A 17,681-nucleotide genomic window follows, 5' to 3' on the forward strand; every position below is an offset into this window, starting at 1 on the left:
TACTTTAGCAGTGCTGCTCTGTTATCATTGTATTGTGATATCATCGTGGGATCAAGTCCTGTGTGCCCGTGTATACTCTGCATAGCATTCATCTCCTCGTGCCCTCCTCACATATATATTGCCGTGGTACAACTTGCTATATGCAGACCACTGATTCCAGTTCCCTGTGACACCAGTTTCAAGTATCATCATCATCATCACCATTTATTTATATAGCGCCACTGATTCCGCAGCGCTGTACAGAGAACTCATTTGCATCAGTCCCTGCCCCATTGGAGCTTACAGTCTAAATTCCCTAACATACACACACACACACAGACAGACAGACAGAGACTAGGGTCAATTTTGATAGCAGCCAATTAACCTACCAGTATGTTTTTGGAGTGTGGGAGGAAACCGGAGCACCCGGAGGAAACCCACGCAAACACGGGAAGAACATACAAACTCCACACAGATAAGGCCATGGTCGGGAATTGAACTCATGACCCCAGTGCTGTGAGGCAGAAGTGCTAACCACTAAGCCACCGTGCTGCCCAAGTATCCTCTCACATAGCAGTGGTACAGCTTGCTATACTCAGACCACTGACTTCCCTGTTATCTACCTTCACCTGGATTCCATTCCTTTACCTAGACAGCGATACAACTTACTATACGCAGACCGCTGACTCTCACTTCCTCCTCGCTACCTCTGGACATTCCTCCTCACTATAGCAGTGGTACAACTTGCTATACGCAGACCACTGACTATCCTCACGTTTCCTTGTCCATCCAGTTCCTCGTGTTCAATTATATACTCACTACCAGTGCTGCTAGTCATAGACTTTCCTCGAGCATTCTCTCACCATCTGCTGTTCCTCCAGTTCCGTTATCACCCTGCTACCAGAGTACCTATTACCATCTATATTACTCTGGTAAGCCAACATCTGGTGATTTCCTAGGCAAAGACTCCTAGTGCCCGTGACACTTATAGAGAGCTGGGCAATTAAAACAGATGCCAAAGTGCTAAAAGAAAGCTATTTCCGGTGCGGATCCTGTGCTCATCGCCCCGTCTACGGGCAGAAGGCACGTCCGCTCTAAATAATCTCCCAGCACTCAGCCTCAATGCCAGGTTGAATAAGATGCACTTACACTAAACGTCTGCCCGGCATATCTCACATTCTTACATTAGGACTGATTTCACTTTTCATTCATCACAAGGTTCTACAATGCGTAAGAGACATGTAGAGTCTTATACCCTGACTTCAGCTCACATTCCAGACCTCTGCCGCTGGGTGCACAACACATCTCACTTAGAAGGTGATTTTTTATTTTTCTACGCAGCATTTCCCCAGCTCCAATCGGCCGGGCACATGCCAGCGGGATGACAGGGGACTATTGTGTTTGAGAGTTGGAATATTTTAGTGAAGTGTATGTAACTCTTCTCTCCTGGCCACAATAGTGCATACTTCTAAGCCGAGATCAGCGGGGTACCAGCTCTCCTTCAAAGGGAATTAATTATTTAAAATAATATTTACAAAAATCGGTTGTTTTTCTTTCTTTATGAAGCTTTGTGAGACCTGGAGGAGCCCCCGCAGTGCGTAACCTTTACGGTATGTGACGGTCTTGTGTGTTTGAAGGTTTTTTTTGATATTTGGCAAAGAGCGTCTTGGAAATACAATTCTCTGCCGAAGTGCAGCTAGAACGAGCGAGATGTCTTCAGCTACAAGTAGAAGACCCGACCTCCACCCAACTGGTTTTTGCAGAGTGGAAGCGAGATTCAAATGTGCTAATACTTTTAAAGGGGGATTAAAGGGATTTTTCTATTTCACTATTAAATCCAACTTCTTTCCCGTAATACTTTGTACTTTTGTGGGGGTTCCACCACCAGTCCCTGTGCCTGTGATATTTTACCTGTGTTTCCAGAACATCTGTATTCCATTCAGAAAGCGATGGGGCTCATTTACCGTTAAATAATTTTCCATACGCATTCCGTACTGTGCACGTGCGACAAAAATCATTATGTATACGTCGTTAATAGTGTTTTGCACATTGTCGTCTTATGTCTTCTTGCGCCTGGAGAGGCAGAACAGGAGTGCGCATGCGTAGGCAGAGTACGGCAAGTGGCGTCTTCATGTAATTGGGAGACAATTAGATATGGAGGCATCCGCAGATATTTTATAAGGCGTACTTTTTGCGGGTGCTGGTGGGCTGATGCAAAGATACGCGATGCTGATGACCAGTAGAACTAACTAGCAGCTTCTGATTGGCTAGTTGCGTATTGAGCGCTCCAGGTAATAGGACGTACATTATAAGCGTAGTGGCTGTATTATATGACAGCTGTCTACTGATGTTACTACATTGACATTACCATTTAGACGACTGCAGGAAAGAAGTTTTCAGGGGAAAACAATAGATGATTGTATTTCATTTACGTTGTATTTTGTATTTGTGTTTATACGTAATTACATTTTATATTGAAAAATGCAACTTTCGGGTTTATTAATACCTGTCTAGACAATATTCCCTGTCGTGTATATGACACTTCATTATTATATTGTATACAAATAGGGTAATTAGAATTTAGCATTTACTAGTAACACTGTACAGTCCCATTTCTACCCTGTCAAGAGGGAAAATGCACAGACTTGTAGCCTGATGTAAAGGACCAATAGGCAAAATGGGGGGTGTGGCCATATCGTGCCATTAATCTGGTCACACCCCCTAGAGTGCTGCCTTGCGTTGTAAAGTGATTGGCTGCCCATTACAAACCTCCCTTCCCCCAATATTCCTACCAGTGGGACAAAAATGTCGCCGGCCGGGACAGTGAGACAGGGCCTTAAAATCGGGACTGTCCGGCGGAAATCGGGACAGTTGGGAGGTATAACTCTACACTTTTATTTAGTAATAAGGGCCTTTCTATCAAACAGGACCTGATTATCCCAACAGGCTGACTAGGCTTCAGCCTAGGGCACAGGGCTTTTGGGGAGGGGACGGAACATTTTTGAGGGTGAAAAATTTTGACAGGGCGAGGTGTGAACTGAAATTCATTTTTAAAACATAAGAGAATAGTTGTTCTGTAAAGTAAAAAGAAAGTATGAAAAAAATGTAGTAAGGTTTAATCTTGACGTGTTCCCATGGTAAAGGCTGAAGACAATAAGTAATCCTTGGGCGGGCGCTGGAGGATAAACGAGTGGGAGAGGCAAGGATGGTGACAGGCGCAGGTGTGACAGCCCCCTTCACATCTTCACCCTCAGCAGCGCTCGTTCATGCCTCCGTTCTACTATACAGTTCTGATTTTAATGAAAACCAAATGAGTGACAGATTGTTGTGCCCGTTTTAAAAAGCCAAGTGAAGCTGCATTACGAAAACGCAGGAACATAAACATTGGTGGAGAGAAAGCTGGATTTTAAATAGACATGTTCCATGGCAAACCGAGGGGGGGGGGGGGGTCTTAGTGCCTGGAAACCCCCTCCAAGCCTGGAGAACTGTATAATTGAGGTGGCTGTACCCTGCCCCCGCTTCACACGGCTCTGCTTGAAAAGGGAGAGCTGTGTGCACCTAACAGTAGTGCACGCAGCATTGCCCATGTATATTATAGGGATAGGAAGAGTTGGAAACCAGCCAAGCACTGTCTAATATTATAGCCACGCCCCCATGCATGCTGGTCACGCCCAATGGTGGCGTGGTGTGGAAACCCCCCTCTACAAATCCTGCATTTGCCCCTGATGTTCGTTTTCATCTACCGCGTATATTAACCTAGTGCGGCCTGAACCCTTAATCAGGCCGTTATCCTATTCGATAAATTGGAAATCAGTGCAAAAAAAAAACCTTTTCCAAAATCCTGATAATTATTCATACTAAAATAATGTGGCATTGTGTTTGCATTTCTACACTGATCCAAAGATTAAACGTACGTATGGATTCAAGCTACAGTAAGCAATATAATGTCATTCTGTATAATTAATATGTATGTTTAAATATAGTTTTATACAGGGTATAGTTATATTTTCTGTCTATATTATGGTGTTGCCATATAAATGTCGATCATATAGTTGTTGAACATATCAGATTAGATCGACTGTTATTTAACAGAGCAGAAGATACAGAAAAACATTTTGTGTCTCTTTATAGAAACGTACAAGAAACTCCCTAAAGCCTAAAACCAAGTTTAATCTGGTACCCTCAGGTTCTGTGTGGAAATAGTAGGTCTAAGTTTGTTATGATAGTAAACAGTTTAAGAGACTGTTGATCATTAAGAGGCACAGAACAGATATCACACAGAGATCAACGTGTAGATGATGTATATATACTATATATAGTAAAGGATGGTAAATACATTACAGTAGACGCATTCAGGAAGGATTCCGAGCACAGAATGAATACGTTAGACTGTGATGATACAAAGATTCTGTTCTTTATTCACTATTCTCAAAGAAACAGCCTGTAATATCATACCCTGTGTCTTAATGTAGATGATTAAGTCTATATATATATCAAGTGGATGTTCCGAAACGTTCTTCTACGCACTGAGAAACTACTGTATGATTATACCCGGTCATAATTAATGACATTTTTTTTCTTAGTGTGGAAACCGGGGTGTACTTGTATTTTGGGAGTTACTCCTGTGTTTACTATGTACCAGAACAAGCACCGACACGTATGTCTAAGCAAAGCTGCTTCCTATAATGAAATAAGTAACATTATAAGCAGACGGGACAGGCAGAGGGACAGACTGATCGGAACTGTCAGACTTTGTGAGTCCTTTAATCGATTAGTGCAGTTGCGCTGATTAGGGAAAGATTAACCTGAATTTAACTTATAATAATGGTGGAAAAATCATCACTTGGCTGCTGGTAACAAAAAGTACAGTCTCTTGCCGTCAACTGCCACTTCACCAGCATGAGTGGGTAACACTATCATTCACATTGACAACCAATAGCCAGATGTAACCAACCTTTAAGGTCGAGACCTGGGGTGTCCAAATTGGTCGATACTGAACCCCCATCCTCACGGCTCGATAAACTGCAGTAAGATTTTATCTTTTGTATATTATTAATTTATTTACTTTTGGCTGGGGTTGATGAAGAATCAAGGATTCCACGGAGGGGTGTTTTGTGGGGGGGAGGGGGTCAAAAAACGTTTTAGGGATCCCTGGAAATTGTGCTTTGTCTATCATCATCATCAGCTGTTTATATAGCGCCACTAATTCCGCGGCGCTGTACAGAGAACTCACTCACATCAGTCTCTGCCCCATTGGAGCTTACAGTCTAAATCTGCAACTACTATTAGTGTTATAGTTATAGGGTGTGATGCAGAGTTGAACTTACGCCACTTTGCGCAGCGCACACTGTGCAAGTTCGCACTGCGCAGAAAGAGAACGGATCCATATGTGTCAGTTCAGACTTCTCGTTATCAGTCTCCTGCAGGGACACCTGCACCAACACACATATATATATATATATATATCCTTGTTAGGAGGCTGACGGTGATGGCATGGTGTAACCATCTTAAGGCGTGTACGACTCTGTCTCTTTGTCATCACCATAATCATCAGCATAATTAACAACAGTTCTAAAGATTACCTGTTCTCATGCGGGGCATTAAATTATTGTTTTCCTTTGCACTATAGTGAGGAAGGAAACAAGGAACGAGTATGCCAACATGTGGCGTGTACGGCGCACCTTCTAACATCTGCCCGTGATCCGTCAGCCACGCCCTAATTGGTGGGAGCCAAGACAGACAACACATTTCATCTACCAGGTTGTAGCTGTAATATTTATACACATTCTCGGCCGGCCCAAGTTTGGAAACATTCTCATTTAACGCTGCGGCTTTGGGGAAAGCAGAAACTAAAGAAAAGTCACTTCCTCTGAATGTTACCAGCTGACCACAAGTAGAGATGAAACCTGTTCAGGGGGGGGGAATCGACTTTCCTATAACTGTTATGTCTTAACCCTAATAATTACATTGGAAATTGCATTTATAATGGCCAGGCAGGTTAAATACTGGCCGTGTGACAGCAATAACCAGAAAGGAGCATAGACACAGGGCAGCATATTGGAGAGGAAAGCACGTCTTACAATGAACATATTGAATTTATGAACTTTGTTTTATATAGAAGTGTGTATGACACCACAATCTCTCTGAATCAGTGTGGAAAGGAGCCGACATCACTACTCTGTGCTAAAGGGGGACCCTGCTCCTTCCACTATATAACTCTCAGTCTGTGGCTTCCTGCTGCCTCCATTCTCCTCACATCATGTCACTGCCCCTGTCACATGAGCCCTGTCCTCACTAACACATCACTCATCTCCTGATATACTCTGTGCTGCTGGGGGACCCTGCTCCTTCCACTATATAACTCTCAGCCTGTGGCTTCCTGCTGCCTCAATTCCCCTCCTCACATCATGTCACTGCCCCTGTCACATGAGCCCTGTCCTCACTAACACATCACTCATCTCCTGATATACTCTGTGCTGCTGGGGGACCCTGCTCCTTCCACTATATAACTCTCAGCCTGTGGCTTCCTGCTGCCTCCATTCCCCTCCTCACATCATGTCACTGCCCCTGTCACATGCAGCCCTGTCCTCAAAAACACATCACTCATCTCCTGATATACTCTGTGCTGCTTGGGACCCTGCTCCTTCCACTATATAACTCTCATACTATGACAGTGTCTGTGGTACATGCAGCTTTTTCCTCATTAAAACAATCACACATGCGAACAGGTCACAATCTCCTACAAGATTAGATTCCTCATCTTCTGCTGCTTTCACCATTCAGATTATCTGTCTGACTATAGATTATTCTAGATTTAATACAATTAGGGGTGCAGACAATAGGTTTTTTTTTAAATCTATAAGATCAATAACTGAGTCTTAAAATTTAGTTTAATTGTGCAGTTGTTACATCGGAATCAACTATGAAAGATCCTTGAAAAGGTCACACAAACATGTTGGCATAATTAGGTGCGCACCGAGCCCCCATTGCAGTGCCCTTCATTTGTAGATATATTTTAAAGAGAAAATAAATTAGAACAAGTATCAATATTACATTATTTGATTTTAGAAGAAAGTTTATTTGCCATGTGAACATTAAATTAGTTTGTTCCAGGCACCACTTTTAACCTAAGTTGAGTTGAATATTGCCATATACAGATGAAATGACAGATCCAGACATTGTCTTGTTTCCATAAAATGTCTATAATAACATTAACTTATTAGATTGTACATTTCCTCATCTAACTGTTGCTACATACATCCTTTTATCTTTCTTCAAAGATGTTCCATAATCTTGGATACAATTGTATCTGATGTTGAGTTCAGTTACATCTATCTTCCCTTCCTTTGTTCTTCTGTCCTTCTTTCACTAGACTTTTCCTAGTTGCAAATTTGAATTATTGATTCAATACAATGTACAGACAACAAATGTATAAATTGACTTGAGGGTTTCAGCTATGGATGTTTCGAACCTCTGTGATTTACTGAACTGAGGCTGGGTACACATTGCATAAAATTTCTCCCGATGCGATATCATTAATTATTTTTACCAACGGCTGAAAGCGTGGATCAGCAGCTGATTCATGGATATAGATTTACCTTCAGATCTGTGCTCTTCATATGTCATAACCATCGGCTGAAAATATCGTGACTCTGTACACTCCATAGAGATCTATGGACACTGCCGGTCCTGAGTGCAGACACACTGCAGGATTTGCCCGACGTCCTTCCATCGTTTATGGAGGATTTTAGTCCATTTTATAAAATTTAATCAAACAATACGATGTGCTTTGGAACGATAAAACATGATTGTTGGACCTAATGGCCGTTTATCATGTGATTGGCCCAATAATCAGGGGAAAAATCTGTAGTGTGTACCCAGCCTTAGACTGCATTCAGTATATGATTCCAATAGATCATTATCCATATTAATCAATGAATGTTGCCTACAGTAATGTATGATAACTACGGACATTTCTGTTTTACAGTCGTCACTCATACCCACCCACCACAGTGTATCCAAATAGTCATCCCAGGTCTTCTCCTCTTATATCTGTATGAAGAATGGAGATGTGTGTGTGACCATCACAACCAATGTCAGCTCAGCAAACGTCCTGGAGTCCAAAGCTCAACTTAAATATATAGATTTAGAGTTTGTTTTCCGGGATTTTGAGTTGGTGACGTTTAATCTTTGCGTAATTACACTTTCCATAAATAATTTTGTGTAAATAAGAGTTTCCTGAAGGAAGATTTCACCCTTCATTTGTACACAACCGTTGTTGCTGTTGGCAGCGACAGAGATAACAACGCTTTCTTTGGAAACACGCTCAGTATGTAATTTTGTGTGAAATAATAGGTTTACTAACACAGAAGGATTGCTGTGCTTTCTTCCCTGACTCCATGTGGTATGTGGTACCACTGCTATGTAGCCATACACTATATGAAATTGTAGGTTTCCTATTACACAATGGTTTATTTGGTAACAAGCTGCTTACAAAAAAAATGATGTTTACTTCAATGTGTAACATCCCAGATTGTAGTTTATTTATTGCTTAACATGTTGGAAATGAAAACCAGGACAAATAATATCTCCCCATATCAACCCCACATTACAATAATAGACCCCACATTTAATAAATTAAAATAGACCCCATATACAATTAATAGCCCCCATCTGATGATACATCACATAAATAGCCATTACATTACATTACAAGGTCCCCCAAACTCTCACATTACAAAAACAGCCCCAATCAACAACCACATTACATGAATACCGCGCTACATTACATTAATACCCCTTCAGTACATTAATAGCCTCAATAACCCTACTACATTACGTTAATTGTGTCAGGAACTATTTTGAACTTAAGTCATTAGACCCCAGTTGCTGATAACTCTACCTCTGGCACTGAGTAGTACAATTCCAAGATGACACAGTTTTAAAATGATGAAAATTCAGAATTTAATTTGAATCTGCAATACTCCTTTCATAATAAAGAACAAGACTGCAACTGAAGTAGAGTTAAATCACACTGCATACATAATAACTTGATAGGCAGCAGATAATTCAAAAAAACATCTGTATTTAGATTTCCTGTAACTAGTAGTACATAAATTACCGAAGTTCCCGCTGGTCAACACATATGTTAATGTTAATACTGAACCTAACAGAATGCACTCACAGACCCTGGTGAGTAATCATGCAGATGGGAGGTGGAAGACTGCCGGAGGGCACAACAATAGAGTATAAAATAAAAAATCACTGGCCAAGAAAACTCAGCGCCATTGTGTGCAGATTGATATATATCATCAACATCAACATTTATTTATATAGCGCCATCAAATTCCGTAGCGCTTTACAATTGGGAATATATAGAATCAGATCAGAAGTCGACAGGCTGGAAGAAGATCTGCACTGATATTAGGGCTGGCAAATCTTAGCCCACGGGGGCGAGACTCAGCTTAGCGGCCTATTATGAACATTTTAAAGAAAAAAAAAATGTAGGTGGCCCAGTGATCCAGCCCAAGGTAGCCCACTGGGGGACCGGCCCAGAAGCCAGATGCCCCCCAGCTCAGCCAGCCCCTGATTGACACCCATAATGAGCAGGATTAAAGGAACTGGAATGACAAACGCAAGGGAGAAGCTTATGAACTGTAATGCAGTACAGTGCCGACACTGTAGTAGGATTCACAGCGACAGCCACAGAGTGAAGATAGGTCAGGCGCTTGTATCTCTTTATTACAAAAGGGGAGGATATTAATGTAATGTGATAGTTTGTGTGGGGACATTAATGTAATGTGTGTGGGTGAGGTGTTTGTTTCAGCCTTGGTGACATCGGAGACTTAAAGCCCTAGACTAACATTCGATTTTAAAATAGTCCACTACAGGGGAATTACTAGGAACACTTACTCACAAACCTTTTCTAGATGGTGAGGATTCTGGAGGGAATATCGGTGTTTATAAGACCCAGTCAGTGCAAGGATCCCTTGCTGATGATCGAGTCTCTCAGACCAGTATCCACCAATCCTGTTACCTGCACTCTGCATTAGAGATGCACAGGTCCCACATGATTTGGTTTTCATTCTAAAACCATCTTCGTGTTTTGTTTTTTTTGCCAAAAATCCTGATGTGTTTTGGTTTTGGACCTGGATATAATTAAACATTGTCAAAAATAGGCAACATCATTCATTTACAGTAATTTACAGTTCATTTTCTAATCCTCTCTGCACAACTGTCAAAATTTTGAGCAATTTTATCCAAAGGCTGCAGCAAACTGGCAGCCTAAAATTAGTGACAGAGCAGGGGCACAAACACATGGCAGTTTAATAAAAGACACAATCCCTATGAAACATAGGTCACAGCAGTGTGCAAAAAGTACATGTGGTCGCTGAATGCCGAAAATGACATTCCTGAGCCGGGCCAGACTGGGACTAAGAATCAGCCCTAGCATTTAAAGCACACAGGCCCACCTCTGTTCCAAATAATAATATTACAGTACTTTTTCCAAAGGTCATTGTTATACAGTGTCCCGTGAGATACAAATGTATTACGAGCAGCTTGACTCTCTATTTGCAGCATAGGGCGCACCAGTATCAGATAATGGTATGTGCAGGACCGGCAAGAGAAATTTGGGGTCGAGGTACAGTGAACTTTTGGGGCCCCCTCCATGGACGAGTAGCAAATAAACTGTGTGCCGCCACGCAGCACTGGCGCCAAAAAGGGAGTGACCACATTGTGCTGGGGGTGTTATTAACATGGGGCATTGATACATATATTGTAATAAAACATTACATTTATCATGCCCTTCCAGTCACATTATGACACCCCCAGCCCACTGTACTTATCTATGCTTCTGGTGTTGCTGACATCCATCAGAGTGGGAACTTCCTGTAGAGTGAGCAGGGAAACTCTTAGTCTGATTAGATTACCAAATCTTGTGATACTTAGAGCTCCTCAGCTTGCTCTGCAGTCTGTGTCCTGTTTTCAGGAACTGGTAGCAGCTATCGGTTCCCTTCCCCTAACCAGAGCTGAATTAAGGCTCAGGGGGCCTGGGGTATTTAAGACAGCAGGGCCCCTATTATGTAACATGGTTATCATTTTAGACAAATACACAGGCACTACTGTTAGAAGCACACAGCTCTGCCTTCACAAGCAGTATGTTGTGAAGCGGGACATACCTCCCAACTGTTCTTGCAGTCAGACTAAATCCTGACTAAGTGAGACACTCACCCAAATTCAGGACTGCCCCACCAGATTCAGGACAGTTGGCAGACTGTCCTGCTCTCTCCTACCTGTTCTTGTCACTTTCACCACTTGTAGCAGCTGGTTTCTTTAGCTTAGTTCCTGCTTGTCTGGATCCTGGAATGTTGGATGCCTTAATTTGAAAAAAAAAATGGGTACATGAGCTGTAGAAAACTTTAACCAGACCCGGTGTTAAATCAATAGCATTCATGTTTTATAATTAGGCCTCCCTCCAGTCCCAATAAAAATAATATTCACATTAAATAAGTAGATCTATTTCCCTCCAACTAGCCCCAACATTAAATTAACAGTATACCCATTCACTCAAAACCTTTTTCCCTCTTTCCAAACAGTTAGCGTTTAATAAATATAGCTATTTTCCACAACTATCCCCGGCATTAAAGAATTCATATTCATATTTAATAAATAGCCCTCCTCCCCCAAAATCAGCCCATGGTCAATTAATAGCCCCAACCCCCCCCCCCCCCCCCCCCGCAGCATTAAATTAAAGGTTCCTTCACCTCAACTTAACTAGTTAGCCCCCACCTACACTCCACCATTAAATAGCCTACCTCCCACACTATATTAAGATCCTCCCTTCCCTCACATATTATATTAAAATATTGCGCCCACACACACACGTTATATTAAAATACTGCGCCCACACACTCAAGCTATATTGAAATACTGCGCCACATACACAGGCTATATTAACATAACTGCACACACGCTATATTAACATGGCCGCACACACACGCTATATTAACATAACCGCACACACACGCTATATTAACATGGCCGCACACACACGCTATATTAGCATGGCCGCACACACACGCTATATTACCATGGCCGCACACACACGCTATAATAACATGGCTGGTGGCGGCCTTAGTTCAACACAATTATCATCCTCCTCCTCATTAAAGCACAACACATTAATTTTCAGATCCACAGTAATCCCCCTCATCTTCTTGCACATTTGAAAGTTCCTAAGTAGCCTCTTCAATTTCTATATGTAAATCATCATCCTTACTAATCATCTTCTCATTTCCAAATGGTTGAGAAATCTGGGAAGGAGGCTGCTGTATAATTACACTGTCACAACCTGAAACGTCAGACTCACATATAGTACTCATAGACACCCTTAGACTCTCCACGGGATTCTGTGAGTGCCCAAGTTGTTCTTCAGCCTCATTGTTTATTTCATGCACTAATGTGGCTGTGATGCTTGACCGTGTCTGGCACTCTGTGGCGCAATGGGCATTCTAATACGTGTACCTGCAGTAGCAGGACCCCTACTAGCAAACCGTGGGCAAGTGGTTAGCACTTCTGCTTCACATCGCTGGGGTCATGAGTTCAATACCTGACCACGGCCTTTTCTGTGTGGAGTTTGTATGTTCTCCCCGTGTTTGCGTGGGTTTCCTCCGGGTGCTCCGGTCTCCTCCCACACTCCAAAAACATTGGCTGCTATCAAAATTGACCCTAGTCTCTGTCTGTGTGTGTGTGTGTGTTAGGGAATTTAGACTGTAAGCTCCAATAGGGCAGGGACTGATGTGAATGAGCTCTCTGTACAGCCCTGCGGAATCAGTGGCGCTATATAAATGGTGATGATGATGATGATGATGATAGTCTGATCCTTGTCTTGGTGGTGTATGGAATGTTAGCTATTTCCCTTTTTTGGACAAATCCCCACATTCATCAGAAACCTATTTCTTAATCCTTACATCAAGAGCTGATGTTTTCTTTGAGATTGAATTTGACAAACAGTGTTTGGCTTTTGAGGACACTTTCTTACACTTTCTTCCCTCATGGCCTTTTTTTACTAGTAAAAGTCATAAAAATATAAAAATACTATTACTGCCAGTACTGGTACTGGGATGTTCCTGATGTGTGCAGTGATCCATGGTTGTCAGGAGTGAAGCTACTGGAATAAATTGGAGATACTTGTATCTGACACCACACCTGGGGAACGCCCAATAAAATTGGGAAAGGAGGGATTGTTATCTAACAATTCTTCTGACACTGCTCCACAATATAATTCAAATTTAGACAATTGGGGTCTGATTCATTAAGGAACTTAGGCAAGAAATTTCTTACTTAAGTCTCCTGGACAAAACCATGTTACAATGCAAGGGGTGCAAATTAGTTTTCTATTTTGCACATAAGTTAAATACTGTTTGTTTTTGCATGTAGCACAAATATCAACTTTAAATTTCAGTGTACAAATGAGCTGTCAAGTATTTGTGTGCTACATGAAAAAACAGGCATTTTTACGTGCAAAATAGAAAACTAATTTGCACCCCTTGCATTGTTGTAACATGGTTTTGTCTAGGAGATTTACGTAAGAAATTTCTTGCCTAAGTTCCCTTGGTTCTTAATTTATTTTATTTATTTTTTTAAATTATAATATTTTTGGGGGTGTGCTGCTAAGAGTCCAACAACACCCCGTTTGCCCGCTTGCTAAAGATGCCCCTCACAAGATTGCTTTGAGATTTGGATTTTAAAGCATTCCCCATATCCTCACGCACTGACATTACTAACTACACTATATTATACTACCCGTCACAGAAGCTCGCACTTTAATTCACGCCCATACTATACCACTCATCCATATATAATGGCATCTAACCTAACCACATACTTCCATAATGCTCACAATTTTACCTCCAGCTGTTTACACCCGAAGCTACTAACATCCAGAGCTATCTCTATGGTGATCATTTAAACCTTACACTCACATACACAATATATACAACTGTTAGCTAAACTAACAGTGCACCACAAGCACAGTGCACCACCACAAGCATTATTATTATTAATATTATTAGTCTTCATTTATAGGGCGCCACAAAATTTTCCTCAGCGCCATTCAGAAAACAGACAGTGGACCACACAGAGAAATACAGTACAGAACAGTGAACAAAAATACCAGTACTGCGATAGCTCCGAACATAGCTAGTATAGTGGAGTTGGGGACAGTCGGATGGAGCGTGGGAGGTCGTTCCAGTGGCCGGGGGCAGCCCGGGAGAAATCTTGGATTCTGGAGTGGGATGAGGTGATCAGAGTGGATGAGAGGTGACAGTCATTGGCTGAATGCAGGGAACAGGATGGAGTGTGAATGGAGAGGAGGTTGGAGACGTATGGGGCAGTAGAGTGGGAGAGGGGCTTGTAGGTCAGGGTAAGCAGTTTGAAAAGGATTCTGTAGGGGAAGGGGAGTCAGTGTAGAGCATGGCAGAGAGGGGAGGCAGAAGAGGAACGGCGGGAGAGGAAGAGTCTAGCAGCCGCATCGAGTATAGACCTGAGGGGGGCATGGCGGGGGAAGGAGAGGCCATTGAGGAGAAGGTTGCAGTAATCAAGATGGGAAATAATGAGACCATGGATGATGGTTTTCATGGCATCCTGAGAAAGGAATGCCAGATGTAGGCGATGTTGCGGAGTTGGAAGCGACAAGATTGGGCTAGAGACTGTATGTGGGGGGCAAAGGAGAGGGAAGAGGGTGACGTCCAGGCAGCAGAGTTTAGAAATGGAAGAAAAGGTGGTGTTATTAACAGAGATAGAGAGATCAAGATGGGATGAGGATGTGGAAGGAGGGAAGACAATGAGCTCGGTTTTAGCAATGTTAATTTTGAGAAAGAGTGAAGACATCCAAGAGGTGATGGGGGAGAGGCAGTCAGATACATGAGAGAGGAGGGGGGGATCAGGAGAAGAGATAGATAGTTAAATATCATCGGTGTCGAGATGATATTGGAGACCCAAAGAGGCGATGAGATCACCCAGGAAGGTACAGTGTACAGTGAGAAGAGTAGAAAAGTAGAGTTCCAAGAACCGAGCCCTGAGGAACTCCTACAGGGAGGGCGGAAGGGGGGGAGGAGGAACCAGAAATGGATACAGAGACGAAGCGGTTGGCGAGGTAAGAGGAGAGCCAAGCAAGGACAGAGCCAGGGAGGCCGAGAGAAGAAAGGGTGCGTAACAGGAGGGGGTGATCAACGGTGTTGAAGGCTGCGGAGAGGTCAAGGAGGATGAGCAGGGAGAAGTGACCCATTAACATTACCATCTATTAACTCACAGAGCTGCAGACAATTAACGCGAACGCCAACTACACTAGCAATATACCAGACGCAAAAGAGGTATAAAACACAAATAAGTGCTAAAAGGCTGGAAAACCGAGTGTATTGCAAAAAGCCCCAGACATCAAAAAATGTGATCTAATAAATATACTGATTGGCTCTCACAGCAATGGGAGTCACACATCTGAGTGTATAGTAACTGGTTGTAAGCAGCCTGCATCAAACGATCCCATGCAATGATTTAAGACTGATCTGTGACTCTCAAAGGGAAATTAAACTGAATTGTTTTATATTCCACTTCCTGTTGTATAACCATCCTGCTGCTGACCCAAGATTGTATTTAGAATCTTCCTTTATGCAGAATGGCCGACATTGTGCAATGAGAGGAAAAAAACATCTGCAACAATTTTCAACCAATGTAAATTTGCCAACAAACACCGGGAAATGAGACTTTCACAAGAACCAAAAACTGTGCATATGACATTTAAACTGGCACCTACCAAAAAGCAGAAGTGAAACTGCACATGATACAATTAGGGTTAAAAAAGACATTATGAGACCCTGTTTCAAAACATTACTTATGCAAAAGAAAAGTATGCAAGTAGGTCATGTTTTAGACGAGAACTAGCACAGATAATATGAATTGTTTGGTCCTGTGAACCCACTGTCTGTCTGCCCTTCTGTATATGTGTGCATGTTAGGGAATTTAGACTGTAAGCTCCAATGAGGCAGGGACTTATGTGAATGAGTTCTTTGTACAGCGCTGTGGAATTAGTGGCGCTATATAAATAGCTGATGATGATGATCTTCAAGAAATCCTGACTAAAACGTGTTTTTGTTTGTTATTCCTATTTATTTTAAGAAACTTGTTTTCCTTTCTTTTAAGTTTCTGTGTTATTTTGTTATCCTTTCTATACATTAAACATTGTGACTTTCCCCGTGATACGAAACACTGTTTAATAATGTTCTGTCTTTGTGTTCTTAAATGCTACAACGGTTCAGTTATAAATGCAACATATTGTAAATAGATGCAGGAAATTGCCTGGTTTGCCATAACTGAGAGATAGTGAGATAGCATTGGGGGGGGGGGGGGGGGGGGCAGGGTTACATGTGATACTGTGCAATTATTCAGTATTGAAAATCAGGGCTATTATACAAATCAAACCCAATTTTGGTGGCTTAAATGCAAAGCAAAGTCCATTCTGATGGCTAGTATACAATGCAAACATCAATTCTGGTGGCTAGTACATAATACAGACTTCATTATGATGGCAAATTTACTATACCGACCCCCATTTATGAAGGCCACCAGAGTTCCTGTATGGTATACAGAGCAGACTTCAATGTGCCAATCTACTTTTAGGTCCTTGGAGATACCGCTGCGTAGTAGAGGAACACCTAGCTTTTCAGAGAAGTGGAAAAATGTGAAGATGCAAATCTCTTTATCTCATCGCAATAATCTTGCATGGCAAATTCAAATTTCATTTTTGAACCCCGGTAAAACTAGGCACAACGATACACCTACTCCGTAGCAAGAAACTTCCTCCCTCTGCTCAACTCTTCCCATTGAGCAATGTAAACGTCTACTCCTCCTTCTGGCTACGTAAACCTGTACGGAAATCGAGGCACTCCTGCGCAAAGCGAGACGGGCGGCTGGGCCAGCGCTGTACCCAGGGCTGTGCGAGAGGGGCAGCCGCCCAAGGCACAAAGCAAAAGTGGGGCGCAGAATAAGAAATATTTTAGATTAGTTTCATTATAATTTAGGGCTAGGGGGCGTTGTTTTTCCTTTCTTGCACCAGGCACTAGAGTTCCTTTGCGCTGCATCAGTCCATTGTTTTACTTCTTCAATGAGCTTGATTTCTGCCCAAATTTAAAACCTCACCTCCTCTGACCCTGTGTATTACTGCTTTGCAGCCTTCAGCTATGTATGGACATTCATCACTTACCATCATTTCAGGGTCCCAAGTTATTTGTGCTTTTCTGTGTATATTAAACAAATTTGAGACCTGATTCATTAAGGATCTTAACTTGAGAAACTTCTTATTTCAGTCTCCTGGACAAAACCATGTTACAATGCAAGGGGTGCAAATGCAGTTTCTGTTTTGCACATAAGTTAAATACTGACTGTTTTTTTTATGTAGCACACAAATACTTGATAGCTTATTTGTACACTGAAATTTAAAGTTGATATTTGTGTGCTGCATGAAAAAACAGTCAGTATTTGTACTATTGGAAGGTCTCTGTTCCATCTAATTAAATCCTACATTTACTCTGCCTATGTCCACTTTGCAGCCACTTACTGAATGTCACACTTTTTTTGTACTATAATTTACTGTATTAATAGTTGTTGGTGCTAAAAATAAAATGTCAAACACAGGGATCATTGGC

General features: G+C 42.0%; 1 long non-coding RNA gene across 1 annotated transcript; it reads left to right on the top strand.

Annotated features, from left to right (window-relative positions):
- The first annotated feature begins 1,344 nt into the window (after window positions 1-1,344).
- On the top strand, window positions 1,345-8,474 carry LOC142100200 (uncharacterized). Its single transcript, XR_012678767.1, has 3 exons — window positions 1,345-1,589; window positions 5,609-5,739; window positions 7,967-8,474. It is a non-coding gene; the product is annotated as an uncharacterized LOC142100200 (long non-coding RNA).
- The last annotated feature ends 9,207 nt before the right edge of the window (window positions 8,475-17,681 follow it).

This window comes from Mixophyes fleayi, chromosome 8 (genome assembly GCF_038048845.1).
Source record: "Mixophyes fleayi isolate aMixFle1 chromosome 8, aMixFle1.hap1, whole genome shotgun sequence".
Classification (NCBI taxonomy): domain Eukaryota; kingdom Metazoa; phylum Chordata; class Amphibia; order Anura; family Limnodynastidae; genus Mixophyes; species Mixophyes fleayi.